At 59.6% G+C, this 15,149-nt stretch overlaps 1 long non-coding RNA gene across 1 annotated transcript; it reads left to right on the top strand.

The window, feature by feature from the left end:
• The first annotated feature begins 9,719 nt into the window (after nt 1-9,719).
• LOC132343834 (uncharacterized) lies at nt 9,720-15,117 on the top strand. Its single transcript, XR_009492804.1, has 2 exons — nt 9,720-10,271; nt 14,714-15,117. It is a non-coding gene; the product is annotated as an uncharacterized lncRNA (long non-coding RNA).
• Nucleotides 15,118-15,149: the final 32 nt, after the last annotated feature.

The following is a 15,149-nucleotide window of genomic DNA, read 5'->3' on the forward strand; positions in this document are numbered from 1 at the left end:
GACGTGGTCCTGCCTGTCTCTGGCTGCGATGTCGCCGTGGGAGGGGAGGGCCCCAGGGCCCGGCTGGGTGCAGCCACCATCTCTGTGGGTCCCCCATCCCTGGGCACCCACCTGGCTGTGGGGGTGGCCCTGCCCTGCCCCTCGAGCCCAGGGCCTCTTCTCTGCTCCCTGGCTCATGCCATAGAGCACATGTGTCTTGCGGGGCAGAGGGTCCGCTGCTGTTGTCAGGTAGCCCCCAGGGGACCGCCCCCACAACTGTCCCGGTTCATCTCGGAGACATGCCTGGGCCCCTGCCTCCCAACTGTCTTCACTGGGACTGTGTTCCTGCTTACGCACAGGCTGCTCTTGCTGTCAGCATCCTAGCGCTGTCTCCTCATTGGCTGTTGTGTCTGGAGCAGATTCCCTACAACCCCTTGGCAACGCTATATCATCTCCAGAAAGGCTGGTCCCCTGTCTCCTCCCACCTGTGGGCATCACAGCGCTTCCCTCATCACTGCAGCCCCTGAACCTTCTCCTGGCCCAGCGGCGCCCTTCCTGGTTACACCCTACTTTACCAGGAACCTTGCTGATTCAGCAAGATCCCTGCCCTTAGTACCTGATCACCCTTGATATCTGATCAGAACCCTCACTCCCCACCCAAGGTTTCATCTCCCTGGGCTGTGTCAGGAGCCTCTTTAGGTTGGTTTAACCAGAATTCCCCCAGACATGCTGTCTCTGCCTAGAAATGCTCCATCCATCAACCCCTTGCTCCCTGACCCTCAATCCCCACTTGCTTCCTTCAGACTGGAGCCCAGTCTGTACTGGGGTCTCTGCTCCCTTGTTGCTCTGGTTTTCTTTGAATCCAACATCTTGACACAATGTGAGACATACCCTGGAAACAAACTTGAGACCTAACCTATCATGTCATTGAAGTGTAATAATGTAAACATGATGCAAGATACATAATATAATATATGTGATACACAAGATATAAAAGAAAATGTATCATACACTACATTGTGAGGCTTGCCCACAATGTAAGGGGGTTTGCCTTAGGGCAGGTCTGCGCTTAGGTGGCGCTAGTGGTAAAGAATCTGCCTGCCGATGCAGAACGTAAGGGACACAGGTCCCATCCCCGGGTTGGGAAGATCCCCTGGAGGAGGGCATGGCAACCTACTCTAGTATTCTTGCCTGGAGAATCCCATGGACAGAGGAGCCTGGTGGGCTGCAGTCTGTGGGGTCACAGAGGGTCAGACACAACTGGAGCCACCTAGCACGCATGCACGCATACTACGTCGAGGGAGTAAAGGCATAATCAATACTCAGTGTTTTAAATCATTGTAAGGAGTAGCATTCTTTGACTGCTTCATTTTGTAGATAGCATTTATTTCATTGCTGGGGTGCAGGTTTTGCCTTAGGGCAGCTCTGTGTTTCCCTGGCAGGGAGGCTTGGAGTCCTTAGGTTCTTCCCGTCATTTTGAGGTTTTTGATGAAATGACTGCATTAACACTTTCGCAGTTGCTGAAAATTGTTTTCGTTGGCTTTGTACAGTTGAAGGTGTTTGTATTTACACATTGAAGATTTGAACTGTCACACATGCACACACATACACGCACGCACATACGTGTGTGTACTCACACATGCGGACATACTTTGACATTAATCCTCTAGGACTGATTTCCACATCAGGTGAGGTTCCAGAACCACGGTGACAAGACTGCCTTTGCATTTTCCAGTCCTTTCCTGCCCTGCCAGCCTCGGGCCCTGCAGCTCCGCCAAGGCTTGGGGGCCTAGGGGCACTGGGGTCCACCTTGCAGAGCCCCAGAGGTCAGGCCCTGGTCTGCAGCCAGACTCCCAACTTCTGACTCTGACTTGAAGCCACACACTGGGGGAGGTGCCAAAGCTGCTCATTCTCCATCTTAGTCTCAAATCATTTTTAATCATAAATGTAGCACGTCTATGTCTCAGCTCCCCAACACCTAAGAAGGGGCCGCTGACCTCAAGCATCTTGGAGGACCGACAGCCTGCACTTAGGAGCTGGGCAGGGGGCTGGGGCAAGAAGGTGGGCAGGAAAGTCCTGGCCCTTCCCAGGGTCCTAATCAGCTAAGTCATCAGGCCCTGTCCGGACAGAAGACAGTTAGGAAGAGGCTTCCCCAGGCCGGGTAGCTGGGGTTGTGCCAATCTGATCTGTGGTGGGGCCCACGGGACCCAGGGACGGGTGGGCACAGAGACACCAGTCACAGGGCTTGAGCTGTCTCCATGGGGCTCAGTCTGGGCCTCAAAACTACACCTTCCTGAGGAACCCCAAAGACTAGGGTCCTGGAGGATAGAGAAGGGGAGACAGTGTGCCCTGCAGGAACCAGAAGGGCTTCCTGGAGGGGGTGGCACTGGCTCCAATCCCTGCCCAGTTGGAGAAAAAATTCTTTGCAGCCAAGATGCTTGGGGTCTGACCTAGCCCTGCTGAGTCGGCCACTTGCTGCCACGTGACAGTGTCCACATGGGGACAAAGGGAGGTGACAGGTCCTCCCTGCCTCCCTGCAGGAGGAGGGAGCTCCCCAGGCCACACGGCAGACAGCAGAGATGTGGGCTCTCAGGGCCTTTTTCCAGGGATGGGACGCCAAGGGCAGGCCAGCTGTGCAGCTGCAGGAATCCAGGCTCTCCGCCACAGGTTTTAGGTTTGCTAGGGGATGGGGTCCTGGCAGGCTTTCGGCAATAACCCTGGACCCCTCCAGTGAGGAGACAGGCCTTCCCAGACCGGGACAGGCAGCAGCAGCGGAGCCTGCCCTCCACACAGGCGGCCTCTGAGACGCGGACAGGAAGCAGGGTTCCACCAGGCAACTCCAGGGCCACAAGACGCCCTCCAGGCCCCTTCCGGCCGTGTCTGCACCCAGAAGCTGGGGCCCTGCCTGCTCCTCCCCCTCTCCGGACAGAGGGAAGTCCCCTCGGACCCTCTTCCTAGCCAGGGCGTGGTTGGAGGGCAGGCAGGAGGAGGGGCTGGGAGCGCCTTCCCAGCTGGGCTCCCTGGACCCAGTCTGCGCCAGGAGCCACTCAGGGCCACCCCCTCCTTTGCCGACGGCCAGGACGGGAGGGTCTGGGGCATGGACGTAGGTCCGCTGGGCTCTCTGCTCCCTCCTTCTGGCTGGACAGTGAGACTTGGACTGGGGGTCTAGGGCACGGGTGACTTGGAGTCACATCACTGCTCACACCCTGCAGCCTGGATGGGCCAAGCCGTTGATGGGCTCACTCTGTGGGTGTCCCTGTGCAGAGAAGGGCCTGACTCATGCAGAGACTCAAAAAGAATGAAAAAGTCATTACCTGCCTTTTAAACGAGACACTGCCAGTTATGTAGCCTTCCCAGACCAGGGTGAGCCTCAGGCCACTGCTCTGAGACCAAACACTATCCACAGCCTTCCCCACCTCCCCCACCTCAGACACCCCCAAACCAGGGGTGCAGAGCCCCCCTGGGGATGTCCGCTTAGGACATGTGGTCCTGCAGCCCCCACTGCCATGACTGTTCAAATGAACAGGCCAGAGGAGCAGGCTACCAAGCATTTGGTGTTAGCATCAGGGTGTTGGCCGCCCCCAGTCCCCCAGGCCCCCAGGGCCCCCGAGGCCACCCGCAGGGCCCAGCAACTTTGTGCTTCCCTCCTGACCCAGCTCTTTGCTTTAAACAAGTCAAGCCGGCTGCATGCCCCGGCTGTCTTCCATCCTGGTCACGTGGGGGTCAGGGTGGAGAGCGGGACAGGCGGGGACAGGCGGGACAGGGAGCCAGAGCAGGGAAGGGCCCCACAGAAATGGGCAGCTCGGAGGAGATGATGGGAGAAGGGCAGGCCATGCCCCGGGGAGGGGTCAGCCCCCGAGCAGGTGTCTCGGCAGGAGGCCGAGGCGCGGATCCAGGGCTGGCAGGTAGAGACATTGGCGCACACGCCCGGGTGGCTGGGCTCAGCGCAGACCCCACTGAAGCTCACCACTGCCACCTGTGCCCAGCGCTGGTCCTGGAGCGGGCAGACCAGGGGACCTCCAGAGTCACCCTGGTAGAAGCAAGAAGAGCAGACAGGTCCGGGGGCTCTCTGGCCGAGGCTGACTTCAGGGAGTACAGGGACCGAGAGGGGCTGGGTGCCGGGGCAGGGGACGGGGGCACACAAGCAAGCTCTTTGGGGCTCCAGGTGTCCATGCAGCAGCTTCATCCTTGATCTGTCCTGTTGGCAGCCCTGCGTATCAGCTCTATCTGCCTCTTTTTTTTTTTTTTTTTTTTGAGGCCTCTGAGGCTCAGAGAGGTTAAGAAACTCCCTAAAGATCACACAGCTAGGTTACAGCATCACTGAGATTCAGTTACTTTATTATTATTCCAAGCCTGGATGCTTCCCCTGATGCATGCTGCCTCCCTTACAAGTCACATGGCCTCTCTGAGCCTGGATTCTGACCCTCTGCGTCTTTGCAGCACCCGCTCACCTCCCTGCGGCAGCTGGAGCTCGAGTTCTCTGGCTGTTTATTGTCAGGTTGACTCCAGACTCATTCTTGTAACAAGCATCCATCGAGCTCCAGCTGCACCAGACGCCGTTCCACCTCGGGGGCGAGGCAAAGCCCTCCACCTCGTGGAGCGAGATGATGATGTCTCTCCCCTGCCCCAAGTCCAGGACCCAGCCTGCCTCTTGGGGTCACTTAGGATAAAAGGGGACCTGGGGAGCCTGGCTAAGCACGGAGCAGGCATGTCACAGACTCCCTACGAACGGGGCTCTGCTTCCTCACCTCACTGTGCTGAGCAGGAAACAGGCCCGGAGGGGTCCGGTGGCTCCCCAGGCCCAATGAAGGACCAGGGCAGGAGTGCCAATGGGGGTCTGAGCTTGCAGAAGCCCTTCTGGCCCTGGCAGTGGCCAGCACCCAGCATCTCCTTGGTGACGGGCTCCAAGCAGGAGAGCCTGCGGCAGCTCTGCAGGCTGACAATGTGCACGTCCACCTCCTGAAGCCTATGGGGCTCTGGCAGGGCCACTGCAGGAGGCTGGGCATCAGGGAGGGAGGAGGGGCCCGTGGGTGGGGAGTACAGCCATGCCTGCCCTCGGGGGTGAGCCCCGCCCCGCACGGTGAGGCCGATACCTGACCCAAGTGGTCAGCGAGGTGAGTGGTGTGCAGGACCAGGTGCTCAGGGACAGGGATGCCAAGAGAGGCCACGAGTGACCCGTCACCCCTGCACGTGGCCTGCTCCACCTCGGGGCCGCCCCTTCCACCCCCGCCCCTGGTTCCTCACCCACCATCCTGCCTGATGTCCCCCCAGCCGGTGAGCCAGCAGAGGGTGCCCGGTGGGAAGGAGGAGCCTGCCGAGGCCAGAGGGATGGGCCTGACGGTTTGGGAGACGGGCACAGCGGAGCCAGCTTCAGCAGGCACATTCCCGTTGAAGGAGGGGTGTCAGATGACGCAGAGCACAGCCACGAAGACAGCCTGGGGGGCTGGTGTGCAGGACAGATGCTCCCAGCTGGACGGTCAGGCTCACAGAGCTGTGCGGGAAGTGGGGGCACATGATGGGGCGTGAGGAGGGAGAGTCTGGTGGCGTTGGCGCCATCAGAACTGGCTTCTGGGGGTGAGGGCCATGTGCTTGGGGGCTTCGTTCAGACCCTCTCTGCTCAGCCCTGACCCACGGGGCTGGCCACATCTGGGAGGAGACAAAGACTCCAGGGTCCACTCCAGCCATGAGGTTAGATGATTCATCTTTGTGCAGAGCCCCACATGAGGCGGGGCCTTGCTGCCAGGGGCAGAAAGGACTGGCCCCCACTCTTCCCAGGCCAGGCGGACAGCGAGGCAAGTGGTGCCCAGACGGCAGAAGCTGAGGCTGGCAGTGGGCGGCACACAGGTTCTGTGCCAGGAGGCAGGCAGGCGGCTGGCCGGAGCTCAGGGGCTCCAGGTGCAGCTGCGGGGCGGGGGGTGGCGGATGGCCCCTTCCCAGTGTTTGAGGACAGCTGAGCTGAGCCCTCTGGCAGGTAAGACACTGACCTGAAACGGGTCAGGACAGGGTCCCCTGAGGAGAGCAGTGTGCAAAAGCACACACAGGCAGGAATTTTTTTTTATATATACACTCATTTTTGTTTATGTGGCTGCGCTGGGTCCTAGCTGCAGCGTGTGGGATCTAGTCCCCTGACCAGGGACAGAACCCGGAGTAACAGGGGCGGAGGCATCACGCAGCCCCAGTGAGAGGGAAGCAGGACTCACCTGCAGACGCAGTGGGCGGCGGGCAGCACCCACGGAGGCTGATGAGGCTGCCCCCGCAGACGTGGCGGCCCTGCTCTCTCGGGCTGACCTGCCAGGGCCACTGCGGGGGGACTCCTCGGTGCTCCTGACAACCCGGGCCTACGGGACGAAGCTGCTCGCTGGTCGAGGGGTGGGTGAGAACGCTCACAGTCAGCCCAGCAGCCCCCAGGTGGCCCCTCTGCAATAACAGGGCCTGGGGTGGGGCCAAGGTGGCTGCCCTCCTGAGTAGCTCTAGACTCCTGCCTGTGACCAACTTTCTGAACCACAAGCAGCCGCCCCCTGAAACTTTCCACGGTAAAGGGCTCAGTACTTCAGTTTGTGTGACTAAACTTTTCACCTAATTTTAATCAATTTAGACATAAGTGGGCCCCGTGGGTAGTGAGTGGCTCCCAGGCTGGAGACTGGGGAGGCCTCAGTCCCCCTGCTGGGACGAGAGGAGGGTCTCCTGGGTGTTGTTCTGAGGTTTCAGTGAGAAGGCCTGGGGGTGAGAATGGCTCCACCGGGTTCTGCGTCTCTCTGCTCCTGAGCCAGCTGAGCAGCCTCAGGGAAGGACTTCGAAAGTTATCAAAGCGGCAGGACCTGAGTGTTCTCACACAGACCCACCAGGCACAGGTGACGGCCTTCAAGAACCAGTGGGCGTGGGGGAGAAGGGCTAGTTAAGGACTTTGGGAAGGTCACGTGCACACTGCTATCTTTAAAATGGATAACCAACAAAGACCTACTGTAGAGCACAGGGAGCTCCGCTCATGTTGCATGCCAGCCTGATGGGAAGCGGGGTTTGGGGAAGGATGGATACATGAGTCCCTTCACTGTCCACCTGAAATTATCACAACAGTGTTAATTGGCTACATCTTAATACAAAATGCTTCTTGGTGTTAAAAAAAATAAAATTGGAAAAAAAAAACTGGTGGTCTTGGAAGTGACCCCACACATATCTCCCAGGGGTGGAGCCAGGAAGAAAAGCTAGATGTTGTGAGGGCCCAGGACAGACCTCAGAGCGAGCGGGATGCGTGTGGCCGGAGCCCTGCCTCGCTGCTGGGGAACACCCAGCCCACAGGAGCCGCAGCCTGCCCAGAGGGCCGGGGCCTGGGCTCTAGGGCGGCAGGACGCCTGCCTGGGCTCTCACCCCTGTCTCCCAGGAAGGGAAGCCCCAGGAGTGCCAGACGGAGCCACACCTGCGGGTGGAGGCAGGGGGACTGAGCGCCAGCACCTGGGAGGGCAGGGGCGGCCCCGGCCTCTCCCCGAGGCCACCGCCCGGGGTGCTGCCCAGGGCCTGGGCGCCGCCGCTCACGAACCCCCACCAGAAAGACCAGGGGTGCTGGAGAGCCCGGCCCAGAGACCTGCTGTGGGGCCACAGCACCACAGTCCCAAGAGGCCTGCGCCCCTTGCCCTCTTGAGACCCCCTCACCTGGAGGGACGCCTGCCAAGGGCCAGCAGCAGCTCCAGCCTCTCCTTCTGCCCTGGCCCCATCTGACACGGGCTTCGGGGCACGGGGTCTGGCAGCCAGCGGCAGCCAGGACTGATTCTGGGCAAGCCTCCCTCCCTGCCAGGCTGGGTTGTAGATAAGAAACATGCTCCCCGCCCCCCTGCCCGCTGCTGCGTGGGCCCTGCGGCAGGGTGAGGGGGAATCCAGGAGAATCCCAGGCATGACCTTAAGGGTCTGCCTGGTCCGGGCGCCAAGCAAACCGGAGGAGGAGGGCGCGTTCTGGGAGCACCTGGCCCAGAAGCCGCATCCCTGACAACTTGAGCAGGCGCCTGTGACTCAAGAGCCTCCCTCATCTCTGGGCGCCTTGGCCTTCGCTGCCCTGCCTGGACTTGCCCTTGCGGCCCTTCAGCCAAGAAGACAGTGGGCAAGACGGGGAAGGGGCCCTGTCCCTGTCCCTGGCCACTTCCCACCGCTGCCAAGGGGGAGAGAGGAGGTGCAGGCTGAGGACCACGTCTGCCAGGACCCGCAGCTCCCCTAGGGGGCCGTGGGACCTGCTCTGGGCACCCCAGGAAAGCATGCCAACCTTTGCCCCTTCCCACTGCTTGGGTCTTGCTCCCACCTGCCCCCACTACTGTCCCGGGGTCGAAGGGTCACCTCCGTTGAGACCCTGGTGCTTTGCTCGCCTACAGGCAGCTGGGACTGGTTCCCACCCAGAGACAGACCCTGCGGGAGCCAGTCCCTCACCTGAGCGATCCCCAGGGGAGCTAACATCTCCCCAGAGAAAAGGCAGTCATGTCATACCCGGGTCACATTCACATGGCGACTGGCTAATTCAGAGAACAGAGGCTGCCTCACAGGAGAAAGGGGTGGGTGGATGGGTGTCCGGGGGTGGGTGTGACACCAAGTCAAAATCGTTTGACTTGGATAAATTCCCTTTGGAACCACGCACAGTGTCATGTGGTGAATTCTGGGACAGGTGGACCAAGCTGGGGGCTGTGGCTTCAAGGTAGAGCTGACGCTGAGATCCCTGCTGTTCTCTGCCAAGCCAGGGTGGGCATTGGTCCCAGGAAGGGCACTGGTCCCAGCTCAGCCCTCTGCCCTCAGGGCTCGGGACACCTCCCCCAGGGGAAGCCATGCCATCCTGGTCAGTCCCAGCACCCCCGGTCACTCCTCGTGGCCTTCAATCAAGTAGAGGCCTGGGGCCCTCTCCCTTGCCCCCTCCACCACCACCAGCATCTCCCTGCTGCCTCCTCCAGGGTCAGGGGAGCCCTGGACACTGAAAGACCAGAATAGAAGGTCAAGGGCAGGGCCCAAGCGGCGAGTCTGGGAAGAAGAGGAGGAGGTCAGGTCCTCCAGGCTGGCCTAGGTTGAGGCCAGGGGACTGAGTCAGGGGAAACTCAGGATTTGCTGCTAGGTGCTCCAGGGTGCTAGGTCCCCAGAGTGTCACACGGGGCCCAGCCAGAGCCCCAGCTGGGCACCCCTGCAACTGCTGGAAGTCTCTCACCCTGCAGATGGGAGGCCGTGGGGTCACCCTGAGACAGGAAGGGTGGCTGTGTGGTGCAGCTGCAACAGAGTGGGCAGGACCGGGTGGGTATCTCACAACAGGAGACAGGAAACAGACCAGCGAGTGCCCGGTCGGGCACCTGGGAGGGAGTCTTACTGCGGAAGGAGCACCAGCATTCAGAGCCCCAGGAAGGGAGGCGTTTACTTTCCTTAATTCTGACCAATGCGCCCTTTTCTTTAATAATTAAAGCAGGTGCACAATGTGTGTTTGATGGCCACAAACAGCCTGAGAGTTAAGTTAGCATAAGATCGAGTTCAATCATGTATAAGACAGAACGACTTCCCCAGACCCCAATAAGTGAATACTTCTTCCATCCTGGGTCAACAAAATGTATTCCACTTGAGGATTTGGTTGTAAATCCTACAGCACCTTACAACCAACTGTTAGTTCACTTTTTTAAGCGTCAAAGAGTTTAGTGATCACTTTTTATTCCCTCAGCCTGTCATCAAGACATTCAGATCAGCTTGTCCTGCTGACACCTATGGTGATCACCACTTAGGCGCATCGACCTTGGACCCAATTTCACCGATCAGGCTCCTGTCATTGCTGCTACAAAAATGGGCAGGTCCTCCAATTGGCACAGAGTCTAAACAGTCAGCTGTCTGCCCAGTTTGTTTTCAAGGACTAGGAATCAGCTGTGTCCAGTTTGAGCTCAAGCCAGTTAAAACTAATTAGGACCCAGAACACTGTAACTGGGCCCCAAACTTCATCCTCAGAGCCCTTGGGTCCCACAGGGAGAGGGGCCAGAATCCATTCTGGACAGACGCCTCATTCTGTTCAGGAGAAGCTGGCTCTTCACATGGGTCCTGAGAGGCCTGGCCGGGGGGAGTCAGCTGGAGGCTGAGCAGCGTGAAGACGTGGACCTGGACACCCCTCCCGCTGGGCCCCCCTGCCGGGGCTGTCTCCGCACCCCAGGCCCCTTACTCCTCCAGTGTCACCTAGACGCACCTCCGAACCCCAGAGACCAGCTGTCCAAGGGGGCCCACAGGACACATCCCGTAAGAAACAGCTGTAGTCGTGAGAGATGCCAGCGGGGACCCCATTCTCCTGGCGCGGGTGTCAGGTGAGGAGGGGTAGGGAGGGGTGGGGAGGGACGTGTGGACTGAGGCCGCAGGGTCTCAGAGAAGCAGGCAACAGACGGCGGTGGCGGGAGGGGGAGAAGCCGAGGATACCTCCCCAGGAGGTGGGCCCACCCTGCTCCCCGCCAGCTGTGCCCAGGGAGCCCACCCAGAGATCCCCCACCCCCACCCCGGTCAGATCAAGCACACACAGCCTGGGAGCAGCTCTGCACAGTTTAATGAGGCTCACGTCACAGACAGCTGACTGCCGGCCTCTCCCTTCTACACGGTGCCCCCTTCTGGAGCCCCTGCCTTCTCCCCAGGACCACCAGGGGCCCCTGAGCGAAGAAGATTGGGGGTCTCCAGGTCTAGGGCCCTGGGGACAGTGGGACATACTGGCGGATCCAGGACATGTAGCTGGTCACCCGGGTGTATACCCCAGGGAAGTCGGGGAGCGCACACTTGTGGCCCCAGCTGACAACTCCCACCTGGACCCAGGAGCATTTCCAGAGGCACACCAGGGCCCCCCCGGAGTCACCCTGTGGGAAAACACCACTCAGTAAGCACTTCCCATGTCCCTAGGCAGTGGGGCTGGCGGGTCCCCTGCTCAGGGGTTGGGGGGACAGATTAGAGGGTGAGTCCGGGATCCCACCTTGCAGGAATCCTGGCCCTTGCTCCCGGCACACAGCATGTCATCCTTGATTGGCTTGGTGCTGTTTTCAAGTTTCTGATAGTGTTGGTTACAAACCTGGTTCCCCACGATGGGCACCTCCACCTCCTGCAGGTGGTAGGGAGGGGGCAGGGGCGCTGCGGGGAGAGGCTGGGTGAGCTCCGTGCTGGGGAGGGGCTCCCCTCGGTCTGCGGGGGGCCTGGGGACCCACTGCCAGTCCGACCCTGGGATCTAGACCCAGCGCCCCTGATCTTGGACTCAGTGTCCCCACAGCCATGAATTCGGGGTCTGATCACATGATTCTCAAACGTCTAGGTGCCCCTGCAGCATGGAGGAACCCTGACCTTGGCGGGTCGCCCACGCTCAGTGACCCAGACCTCCTCCCCATGACCTGATGACCTCCTTGTGTGCTCAGGCTGAGAGGGTCAGAGCCCAGGACAGCTGGGGCAGAGTCTGACCAGAACCCAGAGTTAGTGGCCCACCCCTGAGATTGTTCCAAAAGGTTCCCGTCCAGAACCACACAGAATACCCCTCCCTGGGGTCCAAAGGTCTGCAGAGTGAGCTGCTTTCCCTGAAGACCCAGCCTCCCCAGTTCCTCATCCTTCGCCTCAAGTCTCCCCAAACCTACAGTGAACCGTGACTTTGCCCCAGCCGGACACCCAGCACATCTTCCTCTCAGGGACCGTCAGTGAGGCAGGCGGGAGAGAGACCACCTGGACGTGAGAGGAGAGGCTCACAGGGGCCTCCAGCCTCAGCAGGGCGATGTCCGCCCCACCCTCAGCAGACAGGATTTGGTCGTAATCGGGGTGTTGGACAATCTTGGACACTTTGGTCAGCTCGTCATGGTCATAGAGTCTCAGCTGCCCAACTTGGACCCTGATGGTAGAAGCCTTCTGGCTTTTCCTGGGGAGAGGGACCGGGAGCCACTCAGAGGAGGCTGGGGACCCCCAGAGCTGGGGAGGGGCCCCTGGACACCCACACACACCTCCCCCAGCCCCCTCTGCTCCCCACCCTCCTTGCAGCCAGCCACAGGGACAGGGACATAGAATACTCACGGCTTAACACAGTGGGCAGCAGTCAGCACCCACTGGGGGTGAATGAGGGAACCCCCACAAAAGTGTATCCATAGGCCAGCTGTCCTATTGTAGAACCTCAGGCTCACCTGCCACAGGTAGCTCCTGGCCGAGACATCGCACCCCCCCACGATGCCTACCAGCTCACGTCCTGAGCCGGGGCCTGGGGAAGCAATGTAAGGAGCCATCAGGGACCCAGACAATGGCCTTCCCAGGCAAAGCTGTTCAGAAGCGGGGAGGCCCCTGCCCCCCAGATGGGCTAACCCTGGGTGCAGAAATGGGTCCTGGGATCCTCAGGGCACTACGTGGGGTGTGAACTCACCCAGGGTCACGGGCACGGAGTGCCCCAGGCAGGGGAGGGTCATGACCAGAAGCCACAGCATGTGCAGGTGGTCTTGAGGGGCAGCTGGACCCCCAGCACCAACTTCGGGAAGGGTGGCCTGAGGCTCCAGCTGGTCTGGACAGGAGGGTGGCCTCCTCCAAGCTGCTTCCACGTCTCTGCCCCCGGTTCCCCCAGGGCCCCATTTATCCCCCTCAAACAGGAAGTGGGCACAGGGCTGTGTGCTGTGGCCAGGTCGGTCCTCTACCCGTGGGGGCCAGGGACCGGGGCCAGTTCAACTCAGCCTCCTCCAGCAGGGGGTGGGGGCAGGGGCCCGGGCAGGGGAAGAAGCGAGAGCCCGGAGCCCCCGGCCCAGGTGGGCCCCGTTGGGAGGGACACTCGGTGGGCAGGGAGGAGGGAGACGACTGAGGGGCGCTGGCCGGCTGCTGCCCCAGGGGGTCCTTAATCGGAGGCGGGGTGGTGAGGCCAGGCCCTGCTCTTCTGGGTACCGGCCACCCCCAGGGACCGAGGGCTGCTCTCCAGCCTGGAGCCCAGCGCCTGGGCTGATGACCCTCCTGACGTCTCTCCCAGACCCTGAGGGCTAACAGTTACTGATGCCCATGGAGGCTCCAGAGCCAGGACAAAGGAGCATTCCAGCACTGAGAGTGTGGGCCGGGCGCCCATGGGAACCCTGGGGACCCGGGCATCTCCGGGGGTATGTGGTCTCAGTGCTGCCCTGACCATAGCCTCTGAAGGCAGGATGGGTCTTGGGGCATGGTGGGTAGAGGGTCAGCTCAGGGCCTGTTTGTTCTCAGGTTTGAGATCGGGAAAGAATTGGAGGATGAGGGGTGAGGGTTTCCCTGGGCCCCTCCCTGGTCCCGGTTCCCAACCCCTTGGAAGCTGGCACCTCTCTGCCTGGACCCACTTGCGAGGTGTCTTCTAGGAGAGTCTGGGGTCCAGAGGGACCCCTGTGTGTGGGGAGGGGTGTGCATTTGAGAGAAGTCAGCCAGACTCAGGAGGGCCGGAGGTGTTTCTCCCAGTTCTCCAGGGAGCCCGGGTCCCCTTTGTGGCCTGAGTGATATCCCCTGCATTCCTGTGTTAAAGCCCTGGCCCCCATTCCTCAGGATGTGACTGTATTTGGAGAGGGGGTTGTTAGAGAGGTCATCAGGGGGACGGTCTAATCAACATGGCAGGTGTCCTTAGGAGAAGGACACAGACACGCATGGAGAGACCTCGGAGGACCCGGGCAGAAGGTGCCGTGTGTAGGCCGAGGACAGAGGTCCCCGGAGGACCAGCCTTGCCCCAGCAGGTCTCCACATCCAGCACCGGGACTGGGAGGAGACACGCTCCTGCCTGATCTGCGGGGCTTTGCCCAGCCCGGGTTGCCTCACAGCCGAGCCCAGGATCCCCAGGCCTGGAGGAGGGAGATGGTGGGTTCTCGCCTGCAGGCTCTTCTCTGCTCACGCAGGTCTTCAGCAGGGAGGGTCGGGGAAGGGCAGCAAGGCCTAGGGTTGGGGGAGTGCTGTGTTCATTTCAGATGTACAGCAAAGTGACTCAGTTACACACATACACACATATTCTTTTTTGTATTCTTCATTATACATTATTAAAAGACATTGAATGTAATTCCCTGTGCCATACAGGAGATCCTTATTGGCTGTCTAGACACAGTAAAGTGGATCTGTTAATCCCAAACTCATAACTGATCCCTCCCTTCCCTGGTCCTCTTTGGTCACCAAAAGTTTGTTTTCCATATCTGTGAGTGTGTCTGTTTTATAAATAAGTTTATTTGAATCATATTTTAGATTCCATATAAAAGTGATATCATATGGTATTTGTCTTTTTCTAACATGTCACTTAGTATGATATTTCTAAATCCATTATGTTGCTGCAGATGGCATTATTTTATTCTTTTTCATGCTTGAGTAATATTCCGTCATGTATATGCGCCACATCTTTATCCAGTCATCTGTTCACGGACATTTAGTTTGCTTCCAAGTCTTTGCTATTGTGTTAGTGCTGCTATGAACATTGGGGTGCGTGTATCTTTTCAAACTAGAATTTTGTCTGGACACATGCCCAGGAGTGGGGTTGCTAGGTCATATGGTAGCACTGGGGCTTCCCAGGTGGCTTAGTGGTAAAGAACCCACCTGCTCTTGGCAGGAGACACAAGGGATGTGGGTTCAATCCCTGGGTTGGGACGATACCCTGGAGAAGGGCATGGCAACCCACTCCACTATTCTTGCCTGGAGAATCTCCATGGACAGAGGAGCCTGGCAGGCTGGGGTTGCAAAGAGTGGGACATGACTAGAGCGACCTAGTGCACGTGCATGGTGGTAGCTCTGTTTTCAGTTCTCTAAGGAACCTTCATACTGTCTTCTACAGTTGCTGACCAGCTTACATTCCCACCGACTACAGGAGGCTCCCCTTCCCTTCACGGCCTCCCCAGCACGCGCTATTGTAGACTTCATCATGATGGCCGTCAACCAGGCGTCTCTGCCCTGAACACGCTTGCACATGCTGCAGAGGAGCCCACCTCCCTGTCTGAAGCCCGCAGGCCGCGCCCTCACCACTGCAAGCGCTGCTTCGCCTGCGTGGTGTTTCCAGTGGATGACCCCGCAGCTCATCCCCGCTCTGCGGTGACACCAGCATCGCGGCCTCCAGGGTCTGCCTGCTTGCCTGGATGGCGACAGGGCCCACACACAGTCATTCATCTCCAGCAGAAGGGCTTTCAGGTCGCGTACAGATTCTGCCTACACGAACATAAACAGTGTTTCCATTTGAATCCATTGCTGGTGTGCTCTTTTACCACCTCCCCTCC

Source organism: Bos taurus, chromosome 25 (genome assembly GCF_002263795.3).
Source record: "Bos taurus isolate L1 Dominette 01449 registration number 42190680 breed Hereford chromosome 25, ARS-UCD2.0, whole genome shotgun sequence".
Lineage (NCBI taxonomy): Eukaryota > Metazoa > Chordata > Mammalia > Artiodactyla > Bovidae > Bos > Bos taurus.